This window comes from Oncorhynchus clarkii, unplaced genomic scaffold (assembly GCF_045791955.1).
Source record: "Oncorhynchus clarkii lewisi isolate Uvic-CL-2024 unplaced genomic scaffold, UVic_Ocla_1.0 unplaced_contig_8566_pilon_pilon, whole genome shotgun sequence".
Taxonomy (NCBI): domain Eukaryota; kingdom Metazoa; phylum Chordata; class Actinopteri; order Salmoniformes; family Salmonidae; genus Oncorhynchus; species Oncorhynchus clarkii.
This window is the reverse complement of record NW_027257975.1, coordinates 122,587-147,779: the sequence shown is the minus strand read 5'-3', so window position 1 is coordinate 147,779 and position 25,193 is coordinate 122,587. Positions and strand designations below refer to the sequence as shown.

General features: G+C 45.0%; 1 protein-coding gene across 2 annotated transcripts in view; it reads right to left on the bottom strand.

The window, feature by feature from the left end:
- Positions 1 to 13,546, bottom strand: part of LOC139394371 (zinc fingers and homeoboxes protein 2-like) — a 28,525-nt gene extending 14,979 nt beyond the window's left edge. For both annotated transcript variants that reach the window (XM_071142422.1, XM_071142423.1), the window contains exon 1: positions 13,342 to 13,546. The gene's annotated coding sequence lies outside the window, so the exon portion shown is untranslated. The remainder of the gene's footprint in view (positions 1 to 13,341) is intronic.
- Between the last annotated feature and the right edge of the window lie 11,647 nt (positions 13,547 to 25,193).

The window sequence follows — 25,193 nt, the reverse complement described above, 5'->3', positions numbered from 1 at the left end:
TGAGGAGTTAAGTATTTGGTTTAGAAAAGGAATCCTGATATTAATACCAAGCTGAGGGAAACATGAAGACTTCCAGTCAAGAAATACTTTGACAGTTATCAAACCATGTCCCTGCATTCACAATGCAGTCTAACCCTGAGAATGACCATGCAGTCTAACCCTGAGAATGACCATGCAGTCTAACCCTGAGAATGACCATGCAGTCTAACCCTGAGAATGACCATGCAGTCTAACCCTGAGAATGACCATGCAGTCTAACCCTGAGAATGACCATGCAGTCTAACCCTGAGAATGACCATGCAGTCTAACCCTGAGAATGACCATGCAGTCTAACCCTGAGAATGACCATGCAGTCTAACCCTGAGAATGACCATGCTGTCGAACCCTGAGAATGACCATGCTGTCTAACCCTGAGAATGACCATGCAGTCTAACCCTGAGAATGACCATGCAGTCTAACCCTGAGAATGACCATGCAGTCTAACCCTGAGAATGACCATGCAGTCTAACCCTGAGAATGACCATGCAGTCTAACCCTGAGAATGACCATGCAGTCTAACCCTGAGAATGACCATGCAGTCTAACCCTGAGAATGACCATGCAGTCTAACCCTGAGAATGACCATGCAGTCTAACCCTGAGAATGACCATGCAGTCTAACCCTGAGAATGACCATGCAGTCTAACCCTGAGAATGACCATGCAGTCTAACCCTGAGAATGACCATGCAGTCTAACCCTGAGAATGACCATGCAGTCTAACCCTGAGAATGACCATGCAGTCTAACCCTGAGAATGACCATGCAGTCTAACCCTGAGAATGACCATGCAGTCTAACCCTGAGAATGACCATGCAGTCTAACCCTGAGAATGACCATGCAGTCTAACCCTGAGAATGACCATGCAGTCTAACCCTGAGAATGACCATGCAGTCTAACCCTGAGAATGACCATGCAGTCTAACCCTGAGAATGACCATGCAGTCTAACCCTGAGAATGACCATGCAGTCTAACCCTGAGAATGACCATGCAGTCTAACCCTGAGAATGACCATGCAGTCTAACCCTGAGAATGACCATGCAGTCTAACCCTGAGAATGACCATGCAGTCTAACCCTGAGAATGACCATGCAGTCTAACCCTGAGAATGACCATGCAGTCTAACCCTGAGAATGACCATGCAGTCTAACCCTGAGAATGACCATGCAGTCTAACCCTGAGAATGACCATGCTGTCGAACCCTGAGAATGGCCATGCAGTCTAACCCTGAGAATGACCATGCAGTCTAACCCTGAGAATGACCATGCAGTCTAACCCTGAGAATGACCATGCAGTCTAACCCTGAGAATGACCATGCAGTCTAACCCTGAGAATGACCATGCAGTCTAACCCTGAGAATGACCATGCAGTCTAACCCTGAGAATGACCATGCAGTCTAACCCTGAGAATGACCATGCAGTCTAACCCTGAGAATGACCATGCAGTCTAACCCTGAGAATGACCATGCAGTCTAACCCTGAGAATGACCATGCAGTCTAACCCTGAGAATGGCCATGCAGTCTAACCCTGAGAATGGCCATGCTGTCGAACCCTGAGAATGGCCATGCTGTCGAACCCTGAGAATGACCATGCTGTCGAACCCTGAGAATGGCCATGCTGTCGAACCCTGAGAATGGCCATGCAGTCTAACCCTGAGAATGACCATGCAGTCTAACCCTGAGAATGACCATGCAGTCTAACCCTGAGAATGACCATGCAGTCTAACCCTGAGAATGACCATGCAGTCTAACCCTGAGAATGACCATGCAGTCTAACCCTGAGAATGACCATGCAGTCTAACCCTGAGAATGACCATGCAGTCTAACCTTGAGAATGACCATGCAGTCTAACCCTGAGAATGACCATGCAGTCTAACCCTGAGAATGGCCATGCAGTCTAACCCTGAGAATGACCATGCAGTCTAACCCTGAGAATGACCATGCAGTCTAACCCTGAGAATGACCATGCAGTCTAACCCTGAGAATGACCATGCAGTCTAACCCTGAGAATGACCATGCAGTCTAACCCTGAGAATGACCATGCAGTCTAACCCTGAGAATGACCATGCAGTCTAACCCTGAGAATGACCATGCAGTCTAACCCTGAGAATGACCATGCAGTCTAACCCTGAGAATGACCATGCAGTCTAACCCTGAGAATGACCATGCAGTCTAACCCTGAGAATGACCATGCAGTCTAACCCTGAGAATGACCATGCAGTCTAACCCTGAGAATGACCATGCAGTCTAACCCTGAGAATGACCATGCAGTCTAACCCTGAGAATGACCATGCAGTCTAACCCTGAGAATGACCATGCAGTCTAACCCTGAGAATGACCATGCAGTCTAACCCTGAGAATGACCATGCAGTCTAACCCTGAGAATGACCATGCAGTCTAACCCTGAGAATGACCATGCAGTCTAACCCTGAGAATGACCATGCAGTCTAACCCTGAGAATGACCATGCAGTCTAACCCTGAGAATGACCATGCAGTCTAACCCTGAGAATGACCATGCAGTCTAACCCTGAGAATGACCATGCAGTCTAACCCTGAGAATGACCATGCAGTCTAACCCTGAGAATGACCATGCAGTCTAACCCTGAGAATGACCATGCAGTCTAACCCTGAGAATGACCATGCAGTCTAACCCTGAGAATGACCATGCAGTCTAACCCTGAGAATGACCATGCAGTCTAACCCTGAGAATGACCATGCAGTCTAACCCTGAGAATGACCATGCAGTCTAACCCTGAGAATGACCATGCAGTCTAACCCTGAGAATGACCATGCAGTCTAACCTTGAGAATGACCATGCAGTCTAACCCTGAGAATGACCATGCAGTCTAACCCTGAGAATGACCATGCAGTCCAACCCTGAGAATGACCATGCAGTCTAACCCTGAGAATGACCATGCAGTCTAACCCTGAGAATGACCATGCAGTCTAACCCTGAGAATGACCATGCAGTCTAACCCTGAGAATGACCATGCAGTCTAACCCTGAGAATGACCATGCAGTCCAACCCTGAGAATGACCATGCAGTCTAACCCTGAGAATGACCATGCAGTCTAACCCTGAGAATGACCATGCAGTCTAACCCTGAGAATGACCATGCAGTCTAACCCTGAGAATGACCATGCAGTCTAACCCTGAGAATGACCATGCAGTCTAACCCTGAGAATGACCATGCAGTCTAACCCTGAGAATGACCATGCAGTCTAACCCTGAGAATGACCATGCAGTCTAACCCTGAGAATGACCATGCAGTCTAACCCTGAGAATGACCATGCAGTCTAACCCTGAGAATGACCATGCAGTCTAACCCTGAGAATGACCATGCAGTCTAACCCTGAGAATGACCATGCAGTCTAACCCTGAGAATGACCATGCAGTCTAACCCTGAGAATGACCATGCAGTCTAACCCTGAGAATGACCATGCAGTCTAACCCTGAGAATGGCCATGCAGTCTAACCCTGAGAATGACCATGCAGTCTAACCCTGAGAATGACCATTCTTTCTTCAACTCTGTCCTCAACATATTTATGAACTGAACAAAAATATAAAGAAAGGTAACATGCAACAATTTCAAAGATTTTACTGAGTTACAGTTCATAAGGAAATCAGTCCATTTAAATAAAACATCTGTTGGTCAAAGATACCTTTAAAAAAAAGGTAGGGGCGTGGATCAGAAAACCGATCAGTATCTGATGACACCACCATTTGCTTCATGAAGCACGACATCTCCTTCGCATAGATCTTCGCATAGATGTCGTGCTGCATGTCTTAAAGTAACGGACTGTCGTTTCTCTTTGCTTATTTGAGCTGTTCTTGCCATATTATGGACTTGGTCTTTTACCAAATAGGGCTCTCTTCTGTATACCACCTTATACCTTGTCACAACACAACTGATTGGCTCGAACGCATTAAGGAAAGAAATTCCACAAATTAACTTTTAACAAGGCACACCTGTTAATTCCAGGTGACTACCTCATGAAGCTGGTTGAGAGAATGTCAAGAGTGTGTAAAGCTGTCATCATGAAAAAGGGTGGCTACTTTGAATAATGTCAAATATATTTTGATTAACACTTGTCTGGTTACTACATGATTCCATGTGTGTTATTTCGTAGTTTTGATGTCTTCACTACTATTCTACAATGTAGAAAATAGTAGACAGGTGTCTTTTATACTGATAACAAGTTCAAACAGGTGCCATTAATACAGGTAACGAGTGGAGGACAGAGAAACCAGAGGAACCTCTTAGCAGTCAGTCCTGGCAGGGTGGTGTCTGGTAAAACCATCTGTAGCAGTCAGTCCTGGCAGGGTGGTGTCTGGTAAAACCATCTGTAGCAGTGAGACCTGGCAGGGTGGTGTCTGGTAAAACCATCTGTAGCAGTCAGTCCTGGCAGGGCGGTGTCTGGTAAAACCATCTGTAGCAGTGAGACCTGGCAGGGTGGTGTCTGGTAAAACCATCTGTAGCAGTCAGTCCTGGCAGGGTGGTGTCTGGTAAAACCATCTGTAGCAGTCAGTCCTGGCAGGGTGGTGTCTGGTAAAACCATCTGTAGCAGTCAGTCCTGGCAGGGTGGTGTCTGGTAAAACCATCTGTAGCAGTCAGTCCTGGCAGGGCGGTGTCTGGTAAAACCATCTGTAGCAGTCAGTCCTGGCAGGGCGGTGTCTGGTAAAACCATCTGTAGCAGTCAGTAAGTTCCCTCATAACCCTGGGCTACATATGGCGTTTCCAACTGAAACCAAAACCAGCCAGGCAGAGACAGATCTCCTCTTCCATGGCTGCCAGACCCCGGTTCAAATTTTATTTTAAATCAAATACTCCATCTGGGCTTGATTTAGCTTGCCTGGCACAATGGAAGTAGAGTAGTTGTGAAAGTGAAAAACCCATCTGGCACGCCAGGCAGGCTCGAGCAAACGCTCAACATATTTGAAAGATTTAAAATAGTATTTGAACCCCAGATCCTGATGGCTGCCGTCCCAGGCAGTTATGAAATACTGACGGAATGGGTTAGACCGCATGGCATATTTGTGCCAGGGTCGTCTTTAAAAAGCAGCTTCTCCACTACGGAGATCAAATACAGTCAGAGAACTCTACGTTTTGGAACATTACTTCTTATGCAATTGTATTTCACATGTTGGGATAAAGAAGGTCGGGATAGAATAAATAGGGAATTTCTGTTGTGGCATTCAACACAAGGTTACCTAGTAGTGTTTCTCTAACGAACCATCTGTACATCCAGAGTACCTCCTCTAGCCTATATCAGCGACAGACAGTTGTCCGACCTACTGTAGAGTCAACAAAGCTTGACTGGCGTTACTGGGTGTCCACATATCAGACAGCCTCTGCTACAGCAGGGGTGACCTGCTGGTCAGGCTGGAGACACGTGACTGGGTCAGAGCTGTGGGTTTCTGCAGTCAGAGAGAAGAGCCCCAGCTGAGCTCTTTCTTCTGTCCTCTCCCTTCCTCCAGCATTTCGCTGCACCTGCGACATCTGCAAATCTGTGTATGCAATCAATAAACTTTGATTCTGATTTGTCCTCTCCTCTTATGCTCTCTCCTTGCCTTCACATACTCATCTCTTTTCCTTCTCTCGTCTTCTCTCAACCTGTCCTCTGTTTCTCTGCTTCCTTTCCCTCTCCTCCCTTTCCTTGTCTCTCTCTCCTCCTCCTCCTCCTCCTCCTCCCCTTTTCTCCTCCCCCCCTCGTCTCCTCCTCCCTAGGCAGGATGGATATGGGTCTATAACGGTTTGGGTCTAGAGTGTCTTCCCTTTTGAAGAGGGGGATGACCGTGGCAGCTTTCCAATCTTTAGGAATCTCAGACGATACGAAAGAGGTTGAACAGACTAGTAATAGGGGTTGGAACAATTTTGGCGGTTAATTTTTTAGAAAGAAAGGGTCCAGATTGTCCAGCCCAGCTGATTTGTAGGGATCCAGATTTTGCAGCTCTTCCAGAACATCAGCTGTCTGGATTTGGGTGAAGGAGAAGCAGAGGGGGCTTGGGCAATTTTCTGCGGGGAGGGGGGGGGGTTGCAGAGCTGGGTAGGGGTAGCCAGGTGGAAAGCATAGCCAGCCGTAGAAAAATGCTTATTGAAATCACCGATAAATATAGGATAATCGATAGTGACAGTGTTTCCTAGCATAGTGCATTGGGCAGCTGGGAGGAGGTGCTCTTATTCTTCATGGACTTTAGTGTCCCAAAACTTTTTGCAATTAGTGCTTTTTCTGTTTGAAAAAGCTAGCCTTAGCTTTCCTAACTGACTGTGTATATTGGTTCCTGAAGTCCCTGAAAAGTTGCATATCGCGGGGTCTATTCGATGCGAATGCAGTACGCCACAGAATGTTTTTGTGCTGGTCAAGGGCAGTCAAGTCTGGGGTGAACCAAGGGCTATATACGTTCTTAATTCTACATTTTTTGAACGGGGCATGCTTATTTAAGATGGTGAGGAAAGCACTTTTAAAGAGCAACCAAGAGTTTAAGGGAGCGTTTGACAGTGTTGAGGGATGGTCGTTTGACCGCGGACCCATTACGGACGCAGGCAATGAGGCAGTGATCGCTGAGATCCTGGTTGAAGACAGTAGAGGTGTATTTAGAGGGCAAGTTGGTCAGGATGATATCTATGAGGGTGCCCATGGTTACGGATTTAGGGTTGTACCTGGTAGGTTCCTAGATAATTTGTGTGAGATTGAGGGCATCTAGCTTAGATTGTAGGACAGCCGGTGTTAAGCATATCCCAGTTTAGGTCACCTAACAGTACGAACTCCCTCTCCTATCATCTCTCTTTCTCTCCCTCTCCTATCATCTCTCTTTCTCTCCCATCATCTCTTTCTCTCCCTCTCCTATCATCTCTTTCTCTCCCTCTCCTATCATCTCTTTCCTCTCTTTCTCTCCTATCATATCCCTCTCTCCTTCCTCTCCTATCATATCCCTCTCTCCCTCCTATCATCATCATCATCATCATCTTTCTCTCCTTCCTTTCCCTGTACTCTTCTAACATGAAAGCCTGCCCATTACACACATGAATACATCAATTTACTGTTGTGGAGTAGAAAACAGATGGGAGACGTTACCTAGGAAACCCATGCGGTCTGTGTGAGAGTTGTGTGGCTCCAGGACGCTATTTACAGTCACTGCTTCTCCCCTGTGAAGCTCTTTCTTTCCAAGAGATTGGCTTCTTTTAGTTCCAGATAAAACAATCCCTATGTAACTCAAAACACTGGCACTTGTCTGTTCCTACTAGCACTGACTTGGCTGATAAACACTGAGGACAAACGTACTATGGACTGATACGTGCTCGTCTCACCTATGGACTCACTATGGACTGAAACGTGCTCGTCTCACCTATGGACTGAAACGTGCTCGTCTCACCTATGGACTCACTATGGACTGATACGTGCTCGTCTCACCTATGGACTCACTATGGACTGATACGTGCTCGTCTCACCTATGGACTCACTATGGACTGATACGTGCTCGTCTCACCTATGGACTCACTATGGACTGATACGTGCTCGTCTCACCTATGGACTCACTATGGACTGATACGTGCTCGTCTCACCTATGGACTCACTATGGACTGATACGTGCTCGTCTCACCTATGGACTCACTATGGACTGATACGTGCTCGTCTCACCTATGGACTCACTATGGACTGATACGTGCTCGTCTCACCTATGGACTCACTATGGACTGATACGTGCTCGTCTCACCTATGGACTCACTATGGACTGATACGTGCTCGTCTCACCTATGGACTCACTATGGACTGATACGTGCTCGTCTCACCTATGGACTCACTATGGACTGAAACGTGCTCGTCTCACCTATGGACTGAAACGTGCTCGTCTCACCTATGGACTCACTATGGACTGATACGTGCTCGTCTCACCTATGGACTCACTATGGACTGAAACGTGCTCGTCTCACCTATGGACTCACTATGGACTGATACGTGCTCGTCTCACCTATGGACTCACTATGGACTGATACGTGCTCGTCTCACCTATGGACTCACTATGGACTGAGACGTGCTCGTCTCACCTAGCTGTCTAGCCGAAGCTGAACTGACTTGACTAGTTAAATAAAGATTCAATAACAACAACAATAACAATGATAATAATAATAATAATAATAACAACAACAGACACACTGGTTAATCGTTTGCCTGCCGACAGTACTTAGCACCTCTGAACGGTGTCGGCACTCATTATTTTTGTGTCCACACAGCAAAAACCTTTAAGTCGTCAGCTACTCTGCCTTGTTAAAATACTCCAAACCAGAAGGTGGCAGTAGTGTTTGTATGTCCACGTAATCTCTGCTGAATGTGTTGCACTTTCTCCCGTTGTGCCATTTACAAACAAACACGTGACTGTCTCAAATGTTCTGGGGAACTACGGTGAGCTTCATAATGTGACTGTCTCAACTGTTCTGGGGAACTACGGTGAGCTCCATAATGTGACTGTCTCAACTGTTCTGGGGAACTACGGTAAGCTTCATAATGTGACTGTCTCAACGGTTCTGGGGAACTACGGTGAGCTTCATAATGTGACTGTCTCAACTGTTCTGGGGAACTACGGTGAGCTTCATAATGTGACTGTCTCAACTGTTCTGGGGAACTACGGTGAGCTTCATAATGTGACTGTCTCAACTGTTCTGGGGAACTACGGTGAGCTTCATAATGTGACTGTCTCAACTGTTCTGGGGAACTACGGTGAGCTTCATAATGTGACTGTCTCAACTGTTCTGGGGAACTACGGTAAGCTTCATAATGTGACAGGCTCAACTGTTCTGGGGAACTACGGTGAGCTTCACAATGTGACTGTCTCAACTGTTCTGGGGAACTACGGACGGCTTCATAATGTGACTGTCTCAACTGTTCTGGGGAACTACGGTGAGCTTCATAATGTGACTGTCTCAACTGTTCTGGGGAACTACGGTGAGCTTCATAATGTGACTGTCTCAACTGTTCTGGGGAACTACGGTGAGCTTCATAATGTGACTGTCTCAACTGTTCTGGGGAACTACGGTAAGCTTCATAATGTGACAGGCTCAACTGTTCTGGGGAACTACGGTGAGCTTCACAATGTGACTGTCTCAACTGTTCTGGGGAACTACGGAGAGCTTCATAATGTGACTGGCTCAACTGTTCTGGGGAACTACGGTGAGCTTCATAATGTGACTGTCTCAACTGTTCTGGGGAACTACGGTGAGCTTCATAATGTGACAGGTGAAATGATCAACGCGATCAGCTTCCTCTCTTAATGTATTGTTGTATTGCACACGCCACTGTTGTCCGGTCAGAACATGATGTTGAGGCCCATACTAAACACTTAGAAACCATCACACGCCACTGTTGTCCGGTCAGAACATGATGTTGAGGCCCATACTAAACACTTGGAAACCATCACACGCCACTGTTGTCCGGTCAGAACATGATGTTGAGGCCCATACTAAACACTTAGAAACCATCACACGCCACTGTTGTCCGGTCAGAACATGATGTTGAGGCCCATACTAAACACTTGGAAACCATCACACGCCACTGTTGTCCGGTCAGAACATGATGTTGAGGCCCATACTAAACACACCATCACACGGTACTGTTGTCCGGTCAGAACATGATGTTGAGGCCCATACTAAACACTTGGAAACCATCACATGGCACTGTTGTCCGGTCAGAACATGATGTTGAGGCCCATACTAAACACTTAGAAACCATCACACGCCACTGTTGTCCGGTCAGAACATGATGTTGAGGCCCATACTAAACACTTAGAAACCATCACACGCCACTGTTGTCCGGTCAGAACATGATGTTGAGGCCCATACTAAACACTTAGAAACCATCACACGCCACTGTTGTCCGGTCAGAACATGATGTTGAGGCCCATACTAAACACTTGGAAACCATCACACGCCACTGTTGTCCGGTCAGAACATGATGTTGAGGCCCATACTAAACACACCATCACACGGTACTGTTGTCCGGTCAGAACATGATGTTGAGGCCCATACTAAACACTTGGAAACCATCACATGGCACTGTTGTCCGGTCAGAACATGATGTTGAGGCCCATACTAAACACACCATCACACGGTACTGTTGTCCGGTCAGAACATGATGTTGAGGCCCATACTAAACACACCATCACACGGTACTGTTGTCCGGTCAGAACATGATGTTGAGGCCCATACTAAACACTTAGAAACCATCACACGGCACACAGACGATTCTGTTCAACTTGTTGAAGGGAAGGGTGATTGACAGGGCTGCAGGCCAATCAGGTTGAAAGGGCTAGCCTTTTTTTTTAAATTTTACACAAAGACATAAAAATAGGGTAATCATATGGTGATTATCATATGATTCATGATGAGCACATGCACTGCATTAGTCTGGACTCTTCCTCAACCTGCTCACTGAGGAGATTAAACTACATTTTGGGGGCCTGACTGCCTAATAAATATATTTGAGTCATTTAGCGGATGCTATTATCCAGAGCGACAGTAGAGAGTGAGTACATTTTCAAACACGAGTAGCTCCTCAACCCTGTCACTGAGAAGATGAACTCCATTTTTTGGGGCCCGACTGCCTAATAAATAAGTGCAAGGCTAACGAGGCTGTCTCTATGCTGTCATGAAGTCATCATGACTACGGCCGCTCCACACAGACTACAGGGATTTTACAGGAAGACGTGCCCACAGCAGGTATGACATCACCAGGGCCATCTTAGTCCCCTAGCTAACGACACAACATCTCGAAGCAGAGGAGGCAGGAACAACATCTCCCCGAGTCTGACAGAGGATACTGCTGAGGTGAGCACCACATGAGTCACAAAGAACAGGCGGCCATCTTTAAACAAGCCATTCGCTGCCTGGACCATGAAAAAAAAAATCAAGGACACTGAATGGGGAGGGAGACCAAATGGATGTAGGCCTACATTTTTCTTCAGCAACCTAAGCCCAAGTAATAGAAGTGTGATCTACACCTGCTGTATGACAACAGCAGCAGTCAGTGTGCACACATGACTTGAGAATGACTGCCATGCCTTGATCTGAATGAATACATCCCACCAGTCAGTGTGCACATATGACTTGAGAATGACTGCCATGCCTTGATCTGAATGAATACATCCCACCAGTCAGAAATTAACGGAGGTTGTCACCCTAGAGACGCTGCACAACTGTGACATGACTGGATTAGTCAGGTCACTAATGTTGACAATACCCCCCCCCCCACCGACCAATGTTGGTGATCCCCCCCCCCGACTAATGTTGGTGATCCCCCCCCACCGACCAATGTTGGTGATCCCCCCCCGACTAATGTTGGTGATCCCCCCCGACTAATGTTGGTGATCCCCCCGACTAATGTTGGTGATCCCCCCGACTAATGTTGGTGATCCCCCCCCCACTAATGTTGGTGATCCCTCCCCCCCCGACTAATGTTGGTGATCCCCCCCCGACTAATGTTGGTGATCCCCCCCCGACTAATGTTGGTGATCCCCTCCCCGACTAATGTTGGTGATCCCCCCCCCGACTAATGTTGGTGATCCCCCCCCCCGACTAATGTTGGTGATCCCCCCCCGACTAATGTTGGTGATCCCCCCCGACTAATGTTGGTGACCACCCCCCCAACTAATGTTGGTGACCACCCCCCCGACTAATGTTGGTGATCCCCCCCCCCGACTAATGTTGGTGATCCCCCCCGACTAATGTTGGTGACCACCCCCCCCGACTAATGTTGGTGACCACCCCCCCCGACTAATGTTGGTGACCACCCCCCCCGACTAATGTTGGTGACCACCCCCCCCCGACTAATGTTGGTGACCACCCCCCCCGACTAATGTTGGTGATCCCCCCCCCCCCGACTAATGTTGGTGATCCCCCCCGACTAATGTTGGGGATCCCCCCCCGACTAATGTTGGTGATCCCCCCCCCCCCCCCCCGACTAATGTTGGTGATATCTCCCCCCCCGACTAATGTGATGAATGCACAAGCCCTGCGTAGTAATATGCCTAGTAACCAGTGGAGGCTGCTGAGGGGAGAACGGCTCATCATTTTCCAGAACCATGTGTTTGATACCATTCCACTTATTCTGCTCCAGTCATTACCACGAGCCCCGTCCTCCCCAATTAATGTGCCACCAACCTCCTGTGTTAGTAACCTAGTTGATGAGGTCTACAGTTGCTGGTGTGTCCTGTGTGAATCCTGTGTGAACATAAAAACATGCGCTGTACCTTTAACAGTGGTGTAAGTGGACACATGCAGTGGGCTAAAAGTCAAATCAGGTCATCCTGTTGAGAGCTGCATCTTTTCAGGCTTTTGGACACCATAATCATACTGTAACCCCCACCCACCACTAAATACCACAATAAAATAACTCCCATTCAGACGTTTCTTGACTTGGCTACATGAGCATGTGGTGTAGCATGAGGAAATAACATGAAGATAACATGAGGCATGTCATTGGGCAACAGTACTGTAGTTTGTAAAGATACTGCCTATTGTGTCAGGCTCATTTCATAGGGATAGATCTTCATCAAGAAACAAACTTGATACTGAGAACCAAGTCCATCTTAAACCACCAATATGTGCAATATATTCTACTTCTGCCAGCAGCCTGGCTGTACTGCAACGAGGCGTTTTATTCCACTGTGACTGTTGCCACAGTGCAGTAGGGACGTGCAAGAAGGCGTCACCGCTGCCTGCAGCCTGCCTACATCATACGACGGACGGCATTGGTACCCGACATCGAAGTAGGTTGCTGGTTAAACTCCAGAACTAGAAAACAATTTATAACCTTCTGGTCTTAGGAGTCCAATCTCCATTCCATAGCATACAACAGAAATAGGCAAGATAAAAACATTTTTTTTTAAAGCTCCCCAAATGTCCCCTTCCCTCGCCAACGACGTAACGCCATGTCGGCGTGGAGGCCATATTTTGCTGGTTATGTCGACATAGGGGAAAAAAGTACAAGTCCTCTCCCACAAAATCTCGGCTAACATTACCGCAGCATTGTAGCAAACAAAACTTCCTAAAGCGAGGGGACTGTAGGCACATCGTTTCATTGCTTGAAACTGGACACATTGTTACTACTCGCAGGTCGTCAATCAGGTGTAGCCAGCCACACCGGGACAATCAAAGTTTACTGGCTAACCAAGTTAAAATGTGTAGTGGCGTCTGCGTACAGAAACAGTGGTGGTGGGAGGCTAGCTAGCTACATAGCTAGGCTACAGGTTTAACTTTGGGACTTGTTTTCGCCGATATGCAAAACTGATAAATATTCTATTTGGCAGATTCTTACCTGTCCACCGCGTATGATGCGCTGTAATGCCGAGCACCGTTAAACGGGGTCCAAAACGGGTCTTACAACACGATAACAACCGAATACGACGATTTATTCTACAGATTCGACCGAATCCGCCAGACAACAGCCGGAAAAAATCCGCGTTCGCAGGGGGATCTACGCCAAAAACCACGTGATCAACTACGTCAGCGTACGTATTTGCATACGATACCAGGGCCACTTCCATCCTGGAGTTGTTCTAATCGCTCCTAAAAGTTAGGACGGCGGTCAGTGTCAAGCCTCGGATAGTGTCCAGGAAATGACAGCCCTTCGGTGGTTGCTGGAACCTTGCTTTCGACTTTTGAAAAGGAATAAGCTGTTGTTGACGTCCTGTGCTCTGCGCCAGCTCATCGTTGTGTAGGTCATTGAATAGTAAGCAGTAAACTGAGAGGACTGGGCGTGTCAAAGCCTGTCTAGGGAGGGACACTACTTTACTGCTAGTCTTGCTGCAGTACTGACATCTGCGTCTCAGGTCAATGGTGTCTAGAAGTGCTACTGACTGTGATTTTAAATTTCTCTCTGTCTCTGTTTGGCGTCTCACCTAGTTTGACATTCTTCACTGAATACTTTCCATCTGAGTAGCTAATGAGACATCGTGAAAGGCAGCAGTGATTTATTGCCCTCACTCCTCTCTCTCAATTTCAATTCCATTGAAGGGCTTTATTGGCATGGGAAACATATGTTGACATTGCCAAAGCAAGGGAAGTAGATAATAAACAATAAAAATGAACAGTAAACATTACACTCACAGAAGTTCCAAAATAATAAAGACATTTCAATTGTCATATTATGTACAAATAGTTAAAGTACAAAAGGGAAAATAAATACACATAAATATGGGTTGAATTTACAATGGTGTTTGTTCTTCTACACCTGTTGTATTCGGAGCATGTGACTAATACAATTTGATTTCATTCACTGGTTGCCCTTTTCTTGTGGCATGAGGTCACAAATCTTGCTGCTGTGATGGCATACTGTGGTATTTCACCCAGTAGATATGGGAGTTTATCAGTATTGTTTTATTTTTAGTAATCTGTTTTGTTTTCTGAATTCTGTGTGATCTGAGGGAAATATGTGTCTAATATGGTCATACATTTGGCAAGAGGTTAGGAAGTGCAGCTCAGTTTCCACCTCATTTTGTGGGCAGTGTGCACATAGCCTGTCTTCTCTTGAGAGCCAGGTCTGCCTACGACGGCCTGTTTCAATAGCAATGCTATGCTCACTGAGTCTGTACATAGTCATAGCTTTCCTTAAATCTGGGTCAGTCACAGTAGTCAGGTATTCTGCCACTGTGTTCTCTCTGTTTAGGGACAAATAGCATTCTAGTTTGCTTTGTTTTTTTGTTAATTCTTTCCAATGTATCAAGTAATTATCTTTTTGTTTTCTCAGGATTTGGTTGGGTCTAATTGTGCTGCTGTCCTGGGGCTCTGTAGGGTCTCTTTGTGAACCAGGACCAGCTTGCTCAGGTTAATCTCTCTGTAGATTACGGCTTTGTTATGGAAGGTTTGGGAATCGTTTCCTTTTAGGTGGTTGTAGAATTTAACAGCTCTTTTCCGGATTTTGATAATTAGCGGGTATCGGCCTAATTCTGCTCTGCTTGCATTATTTGGTGTTTTACATTGAACACAGAGGATATTTTTGCAGAATTCACTCTCTCTCCCCCCTCTCTCTCATATGTCGTTTGAATAGTTTGTAATCGTGTTTGTGAATAGAGATATGTATACTAATAAGTGCACCACGAATATTAGGTCAGATTCTACAGCTCGTCTCTCATTAATTAAGTGCTAATAGTGAACAGTTCATAGATATATAAATAAAAGACTCAAACAATCTGTAGACAACAGTGACACCATCTGTTTTTTGTTGTAATAGAATAGCTCATTCTGGCTTTGGTTTTTCCAAATACAGTAGCTGAACCATATTCTTATTATAAAAAACCTTGGTATTCTGAGATGACCCATTGAATTCCCATGGGACGCATCAATGAAATCAATCAATTGAAATCAATCAATTTGTACCTAAACTGTTTTGCCTAAATTAAGTTAAACCCCAGTAAGGAAAACAAAACAGCACATTGTCTAAATTTTGGGGGGGGGGGGGGTGAGGCATTTCCAAAACATGATGCAGTTCTCTGCTGCAGTGAGAAGCTTGGTGGAGGCTCAGGTTACAGTCCAAATTACACACTAGCCCCTATATAGTTGTGCACTACCTTATGGACCCTGGTCAAAAGTAGTGCACTTTAAAAGGGAATAGGGTGCCATTTGGGACGTGTCGCGGGCTCAGCTCATGCATTATTCATTAAGCAGAGTGGAGTTGGGTTGCTATGGTTTGTGGACACATTTACATACAAATTTGTTTTCTAATGCAATATTAATAATTACTTTACTGCTGTCTTTGTTTCCGTGTCGTCATTGAACAGGCTTAGTTAACATCGACAATACAGAACATGCATAAACTGCCACCTACCTACCTCCAAACAAAATTGAGGGAATTAAAAGTGACAGGTGGCTGTCCAAAGCCATAAAAACAGTGTAATATGTGTCATGTATGTTTTGTTAAATAAACAACAGTACTATGCATGAAGCTGGAACTAAAAGGTTCTGGATATTCATTATTTCATTACTTGTGTGAAGTAGCCTAATGTAGCCAGTAGATGGAGCCAAAGGACATCTTACCTCAACGTACATCATGCTAAATTGACCTCAGTGGACAGACAGTTCTGAATACTTAACAAAGAGGATGTGTATATTTACGGATAGACCGGTTATGGACAGGCACTATGCAGAACAAATTCCGATATAAATACCACAATGTGTTGTGAATATTTTGACCAGTAAATATAGATAAAGACATGCCTGAATATGACATGAGTCTTGAGAGAGAGAGAGCAGAGCGTGGAGGAAGCATCACACAATGGTCTTATTGAGTGGAAATGTCAGCTTGGACAGCTTGGTAAGAAGTGATCTGCATTATTGGCATGGACCCACTGGCCAGGTCACAGGGAAACCTCCATCCATGATGATCACGGTGTAGGACGGCAGAGGAAGCTGAGAACGCACACGCAGACACACGCGCTGAAGACGAGATGAGCGTCTCCCTTTTCCATCATGTTTCCCCTATTTCAACTGGCACTCCTCCCCTTCTGGAGCAGGAGGACGGCTGGTTGGACAGCAGGGGTTATTGTTTCATGACTTATCTGCTTGAGGAGTATTTTAAGTGGGTTTGGAGTTCTGTGGTTTAGGAGAATAGTCCATCAACGTCCCACTAAACATATACGGAACACGGTTGCCATGTTCTCCGAAGATATGATATTAATGTTCTAGACACGTTAAATGAGAACATTGCAAGAACCTTCATGCTTCCGGGTTCTCTGTGCAAAAGGAGCATATTCTGTCAACATTTCACCAAACATACACAGAACATGGTTGTCATGTTATCAGAACATTAGATATTAATGTTCTAGACACGTTTCATGGGAACGTTGCAAAAACATTCACGTGTCCAAGGAAACATTAATTACACATCCCATCTTGTTACTGTTTCCGAGCCAATGAAGTCCCTGATTGGTGAACTCCTTGATCCATTCGTAGCTCTTTGTCTGTTGACGAGGTTAGAGATACTCACTCACACAGTGCTTTTAACATACACTGTTTTCAACTGACATAAATAATGACATTGTGCATGTTTATTTATAGAGTAATTATTATTGAACATGTCCTCACCTGGGATGTGAACTCACATCCTCTTGGTTCACTGTACTCCCATCTTCCTGCTGCTCCACCATGTCTGTGTCAGCTATCAGTTAATCTGACTATTCTCATCATTTTAATGACTTATTTCAGCAATTGAAGGGCCTACTGTATAGTTGTCTAATGTCGGTGAGGCTGTAACGCTGGTCGTTGGAATGAGGTGAGGACCAAAGCGCAGCGTGGTAAGTGTTCATCATTATATTCTTAAACAGAGAACACTAAACAAAACAACAAAGGAGAACGAAACAAAACAGTTCTGAAAGGTGACAGACACATAACAGAAAACAATCACCCACACAGGTGGGAAAAGGCTACCTAAGTATGATTCTCAATCATAGACAACGAACGACACTTGCCTCTGATTGAGAACCACACCAGGCTAAACACAAAACCACAACATAGAAAAAAGAACATAGACTACCCACCCCAACTCACGCCCTGACCATACTAAAACAAAGACATAACAAAAAAACTAAGGTCAGAACGTGACAGAGGCATATTAACCTCTTTTTAATGATACTCCTGAATCACTAGGATTGTACTTTTTTTAACAGAGATTGAGATTGACTTCAAAAGTGCATTCTTCCTGTTACTTCCACCTATCAGGTTGGTACAGATCTACCTAAGTGTCTAAGGAGGAGTGGTTAGGGTTTCTTCTATATGAGATCCCTTATTGGGACTGTGGTTAGGGTGTTCGTCATTGGTGCTGCTGGCCTAGGGTTTGAGTCCCCGGTATGGGGAGTCACCCCTACTCTCATATTCTTAGCAATATACACTGAGTGTACAAAACATGAGGAACGCCCTTCCTAATATTGAGTTGCCCCCCCCTTTTGCCCTCAGAACAGCCTAAATGCGTTGGGGGCATGGACTCTACAAGGTGTCGATAGTTAGGCCCCTGTCTGGGATCTGATTGACAGGAAGTTGATTCAGAGGATGTAAAGGGATTCACTAGAAACTGATTCACCTGGAGCTAAAACACAGGGATCTGATTCAGTAGGACTGAGATTAACAAGGAACTGAATCACCTGGAGCTAAAACACAGGGATCTGATTCAATAGGACTGAGATTAACAAGGAACTGAATTACCTGGAGCTAAAACACAGGGATCTGATTCAGTAGGACTGAGATTAACAAGGAACAGAATCACCTGGAGCTAAAACACAGAGATCTGATTCAGTAGGAATGAGATTAACAAGGAACTGAATCACCTGGAGCTAAAACACAGAGATCTGATTCAGTAGGAATGAGGTTAACAAGGAACTGAATCACCTGGAGCTAAAACACAGGGATCTGATTCAGTAGGAATGAGGTTAACAAGGAACAGAATCACCTGGAGCTAAAACACAGAGATCTGATTCAGTAGGAATGAGATTAACAAGGAACTGAATCACCTGGAGCTAAAACACAGGGATCTGATTCAGTAGGACTGAGATTAACAAGGAACTGAATCACCTGGAGCTAAAACACAGAGATCTGATTCAGTAGGAATGAGGTTAACAAGGAACTGAATCACCTGGAGCTAAAACACAGGGATCTGATTCAGTAGGAATGAGGTTAACAAGGAACAGAATCACCTGGAGCTAAAACACAGAGATCTGATTCAGTAGGAATGAGATTAACAAGGAACTGAATCACCTGGAGCTAAAACACAGGGATCTGATTCAGTAGGACTGAGATTAACAAGGAACTGAATCACCTGGAGCTAAAACCCAGGGATCTGATTCAGTAGGAATGAGATTAACAAGGAACTGAATCACCTGGAGCTAAAACACAGGGATCTGATTCAGTAGTGAATGAGATTAACAAGGAACTGAATCACCTGGAGCTAAAACACAGGGATCTGATTCAGTAGGAATGAGATTAACAAGGAACTGATTCACCTGGAGCTAAAACACAGGGATCTGATTCAGTAGGACTGAGATTAACAAGGAACTGAATCACCTGGAGCTAAAACACAGGGATCTGATTCAGTAGGAATGAGATTAACAAGGAACTGAATCAGTGATTCTCTTGAGATGAACTGCAATGGACTTTATCAGACGAAGTGAAAGTTTGATTTGACCCCTGGAGAAGACTATGTAATTACATGGAAAGCACATCAGTAGTGATGGTGAATATGAAGCTTCCTAACATGTCCTAATTGACCTCTGAGAAGGACTGTTATCCCCCCACTGCCCACTAGAGAGGGAGGTAACACAGCACACAGCTTGCTCCCTCTGTCACATCAGTTGTTCATTTTGGCATCAGACCAACAACGTCCATGGCCGTGATGGATCGTGGGTAAATTGTGACTGACTGATCGACAACTAATAATTAGTATTTATCTATGATGCAAGGTGATTTGTAGATCGGTCAGTTGGCAGTCGCCTGCACTGTCAGCTGCAATGTGGAACAAGCCCAATGGGCGCTTTCGAGCAGATCACTTTTGTCAAGTTTGTAAATCGTTCGTCACCGCCTTTCAAAGTGTGTTGCATTATGGTTATAAAAATTGTCCAACTTAAAGACTACGATGCCGACTGCATAAACTTGCAGTGTTTGATGAAGTCGCCATGAAGTGTCATCACCTGCAATGTAACCGATCATTAGGGTGTTTTAGTTTGACTCAGGCGCGTAGTCAAAGATGGGACTGAAACAGGAACCAACTTTGCTGTGATTCTAAAGCTACAGGGGATACAAACGAAAGTGATATTTGAGATGTCTCTTTAAACAATTCATTGTACACATGTTATGTCACACTCACAAACGGTTTATTTAGACATTTATTGCAGAAAAACGTTTATAAACAATAGCAGCTATGCTGAAACACTGCCATGTTCATCTGAGCCTTGCTGTTGTAAAAACCCACTGCAGTGTCCCGGCTTTCGACTGTCACAGATGCAAGACCCCCTGACTTCACACTCCAACTTTCGTCTACAGTCGGCTCTGTGAGGCTTACTGCTCAAACACCCCCCCGAATGTCGCTGGCAAGCAGCACAGGCACTACAGACGCCAGCCTAGTGGACGTAATTCAAAACGACATTTGGAAAGGAAGGATTGAAGGATTTCTCAAGAGGCCTGTAAAGCATGTCAACAGAGCAGACCCAACACTTTATTTCCCACAGTTCGGGTTAGTGTTAGCCAATGGAGAGCTTGTTTGTCTAAATAGATGACTATGGGATATAGACATGGCACAGGACTAAAGGCTTTCACATCTTAGTTAGTTTAATACCTGTAATCAACTTAGATTGTAACTTTCAACTGGCGACTGTGCTTTGTGGCAGTGCTGCGTGTATCCTGCATTCATACACGAAGATGAGAAATGGGTTTCTAAATCTGAGTGACAAATCTGTATGATGTATTAGCCGAGTTCTTAGTAAGTTTGTGTTCCATATTTGATACTGTATGTACGTGTGGTTTGGTCCTCGTGCAATTATCAAAGGAGGCAGTTAAAAGAGCAATGCGTCTGGTTGAGACACTAAACATGATCCACATTTTCCACGTTGACAGTGACACAAAGCAGACCTGTTTCTGTAATGGAGGAATTAAGAGGACGTTTTGACCTCTATAACGTGACCCCATGTTACCTAGGAGACGTGGAAGCCGACAGTGTTGGGGAGCAGTTCCATTACATGTTATTTTAATGGTCATTTAACTACATTTTGGAAGGTTAAATAAATTAATATCTTCGTAGTGTTTTCAGTAGTTAATAAAAATAAATGACAAAAATTCACAAATGACCCCCTATTTTTTTTCCATGCACTCATTGAAAAAGTACTACTGAATTACTACACAAAATCTATTTGTGCAGTAGTGAATATGTAGAGACGTGTAGGGGTTCTGTAGTTAATGTGTAGTTAATGCACTACTCAAGATACACAAATAGAGTTTTATAGTGTTCAGTAGGAAAACAGTAGTTTCCAGTAATCAGGTAGAGATTTTATAGTGTTCAGTAGGAAAACAGTAGTTTCCGGTAATCAGGTAGAGATTTATAGTGTTCAGTAGGAAAACAGTAGTTTCCAGTAATCAGGTAGAGATTTCATAGTGTTCAGTAGGAAAACAGTAGTTTCAAGTAGTAATCAGGTAGAGATTTTACTACTTGTGTTGGTAGTAAATAAGTAGCCACAACACTACAGCCAGACTACACCGGCTTTTCACAACCGCAGAAGACAAAACAGGAAGTAGTTGGTTGTTGTTGCCTAGCTATTGTTTTTGAACAACCCCTGAATTGAATGATCTTCCATCCTTTGTCATCATGTCTTTCACAGCCCTTATGATCTGGCATCTGGCAGTTTAACTTTTCTTTGTGTTTTATAAATGCCTTCATGTCGTTGTTTAGCCGCGTATATAACTTCCTACCAGATCAAAACGATTGCTAGCCAAAACAGACTTTTGTTTACCCTATCTGTTTGCTAGCCCCATTGAAATGTACTTACCCATTCTACTTAGCTCTTTTGACCTATGGCCAAGGAGGCCCTCGACATTGGAAGACTGGAGGCCATCGTTGGTAAGATTAACATTGTTTATCTGTGTTGTCGTATGTGACCTCTGTTAGCAGAGGTTGTCTCTTCGGTTGTCTCTTGTGCGTGTCTTTATTTTCTAAAACGTTACTGTGGTGAAGAAATGTGGCTGCAACAAAAAGAGGATGTGAAGATAGATAAGTCAAAGTTGAAGATTCTGAAGATAGGTAAATCAAAGTTGAAGATTCTGAAGATAGATAAGTCAAAGTTGAAGGATTTGAAGATAGGTAAATCAAAGTTGAAGATTCTGAAGATAAATAAGTCAAAGTTGAAGGATTTGAAGATAGATAAGTCAAAGTTGAAGGATCTGAAGATAGTTAAGTCAAAGTTGAAGGATCTGAAGATAGATAAGTCAAAGTTGAAGGATTTGAAGATAGATAAGTCAAAGTTGAAGGATCTGAAGACAGATAAGTCAAAGTTGAAGGACCTGAAGACAGATAAGTCAAAGTTGAAGGACCTGAAGACAGATAAGTCAAAGTTGAAGGATCTGAAGATAGATAAGTCAAAGTTGAAGGATCTGAAGATAGGTGTGATAATGTTGCGTTTAGAAGGTAGGTGAAGGAGTCAGGTGCAGGAGAGCAGGGATGTCTGAGACTTTAATTGGCAAGTCCACCAACACAGATATGGCACAATCAAACAAGTACAACACCCTCGACAACAGAGAACCCGTACAAACGCACGGAGGAACAAACAAAGTTCAGACAATAACACTCTTGTGAATCCATGAAAACAAAGAATGGCATAACCTCACCGAGCCAATCACAATGAAAGAATAATCCCGCACAAACCTAGGCAGGAAACAGGGTAAATATATACACACAGAAATTAAAGCAACTGAAACCAGGTGTGAAAAAGAACCAAAGACAAAACCAACAGAAAGGGAAAAAGAGATCGGTGATGGCTAGTAGACCGGCGACGCCGAGCGGCCGAGCGCCGCTCGAACAGCGAGAACAGCTAGTAGACCGGCGACGCCGAGCGGCCGAGCGCAGCCCGAACAGCGAGAACAGCTAGTAGACCGGCGACGCCGAGCGGCCGAGCGCCGCCCGAACAGCGAGAACAGCTAGTAGACCGGCGACGCCGAGCGGCCGAGCGCAGCCCGAACAGCGAGAACAGCTAGTAGACCGGCGACGCCGAGCGGCCGAGCGCAGCCCGAACAGCGAGAACAGCTAGTAGACCGGCGACGCCGAGCGGCCGAGCGCAGCCCGAACAGCGAGAACAGCTAGTAGACCGGCGACGCCGAGCGGCCGAGCGCAGCCCGAACAGCGAGAACAGCTAGTAGACCGGCGACGCCGAGCGGCCGAGCGCAGCCCGAACAGCGAGAACAGCTAGTAGACCGGCGACGCCGAGCGGCCGAGCGCAGCCCGAACAGCGAGAACAGCTAGTAGACCGGCGACGCCGAGCGGCCGAGCGCAGCTCGAACAGCGAGAACAGCTAGTAGACCGGCGACACCGAGCGGCCGAGCGCAGCCCGAACAGCGAGAGGAACTACCTTCGGTAGAAGTCGTGACAATAGGTAAGTCCAAGCTGAATGAAGACAAGGCCTCAAAAGGGATTAACACATATGTAAATATGTAATCGAATGTGTAATATAATACACTTAATTACGTTTGAAGAAGCTGATCATTTCTTGTTTTATGATATAACTACAGTTAGAAACTTGAGGAAATAACACAGTGCACCAGTATAGTAGTAACACACTATTGAGACAGGGATTTTGAATGGGCAAACAGTAGTACATTGGTCAGTTGTCAATATTAACTCAAAAGGGTTTATGTAGGAAATTAAAAAAAGATCAAGAGCAATTCAGTAATGATACACACATGGTAGCAGTAATGTGTAGGCATTACATAGTAATTCAACAGGGAATGATTAGGCATTACATAGTAATTCAACAGGGAATGATTAGGCATTACATAGTAATTCAAAGGGATTGATTAGGCATTACATAGTAATTCAAAGGGATTGATTAGGCATTACATAGTAATTCAAAGGGATTGATTAGTCATGTAGCAGTAATGTGTAGGCATTACATAGTAATTCAAAGGGATTGATTAGTCATGTAGCAGTAATGTGTAGGCATTACATAGTAATTCAAAGGGATTGATTAGTCATGTAGCAGTAATGTGTAGGCATTACATAGTAATTCAATAGGGATTGATTAGGCATGTAGCAGTAATGTATAGGCATTACATAGTAATTCAACAGGGATTGATTAGGCATTACATAGTAATTCAAAGGGATTGATTAGTCATGTAGCAGTAATGTGTAGGCATTACATAGTAATTCAAAGGGATTGATTAGGCATGTAGCAGTAATGTGTAGACATTACATAGTAATTCAAAGGGATTGATTAGTCATGTAGCAGTAATGTGTAGACATTACATAGTAATTCAAAGGGATTGATTAGTCATGTAGCAGTAATGTGTAGGCATTACATAGTAATTCAATAGGGATTGATTAGGCATGTAGCAGTAATGTGTAGGCATTACATAGTAATTCAACAGGGATTGATTAGGCATTACATAGTAATTCAAAGGGATTGATTAGGCATGTAGCAGTAATGTGTAGGCATTACATAGTAATTCAAAGGGATTGATTAGGCATGTAGCAGGACTCTACAAGGTGCCAAAGCGTTCCACAGGGATGCTGGCCCATGTTGACTCCAATGCTTCCCACAATTGTGTTAATTTGCATACCAGCAGCATACCACCCTGCACCCCACTGCTGGCTTGCCTCTGAAGCTAAGTAAGGTTGGTCCTGGTCAGTCTCTGGATGGGAGACCAGATGTTGCTGGAAGTGGTGTTGGAGGGCCAATAGCAGGCCCTCTTTCCTTTGGTCTAAAATAAATAAATATCCCAATGCCCCAAGGCAGTAATTGGGCACCTTCTTCCGGATGGGACGTTAAACGGGTGTCCTGACTCTCTGTGATCACTAAAGATCCCATGGCACTTATTGTAAGAGTAGGGGTGTTAACCCCGGTGTAGTGGCCCTCATACCATCATGGCCACCAAATCATCCCCAGTTTCCAATTGGCTCATTCCTTTTCCCTGTAACTATGCCCCAGGTTGTTGCTGTAAATGAGAATGTGTCAACTTACCTGCTAATTTAAGGGTTCAATAAAAAGTTGTCATTTAAGGTGGTGGACCACTCTTGATACACACAGGTGGCTGTTGAGCTTGAAAAACCCAGCAGGGTTGCAGATCTTGACACACTCAAACCTTGTGCCTGGCACCTGCTACCATACCCTGTTCAAAGGCACCTACTACCATACCCGGTTCAAAGGCACCTACTACCATACCCAGTTCAAAGGCACCTACTACCATACCCGGTTCAAAGGCACCTACTACCATACCCTGTTCAAAGGCACCTACTACCATACCCGGTTCAAAGGCACCTACTACCATACCCGGTTCAAAGGAACCTACTACCATACCCGGTTCAAAGGCACCTACTACCATACCCGGTTCAAAGGCACCTACTACCATACCCGGTTCAAAGGCACCTACTACCATACCCTGTTCAAGGGCACCTACTACCATACCCTGTTCAAAGGCACCTACTACCAT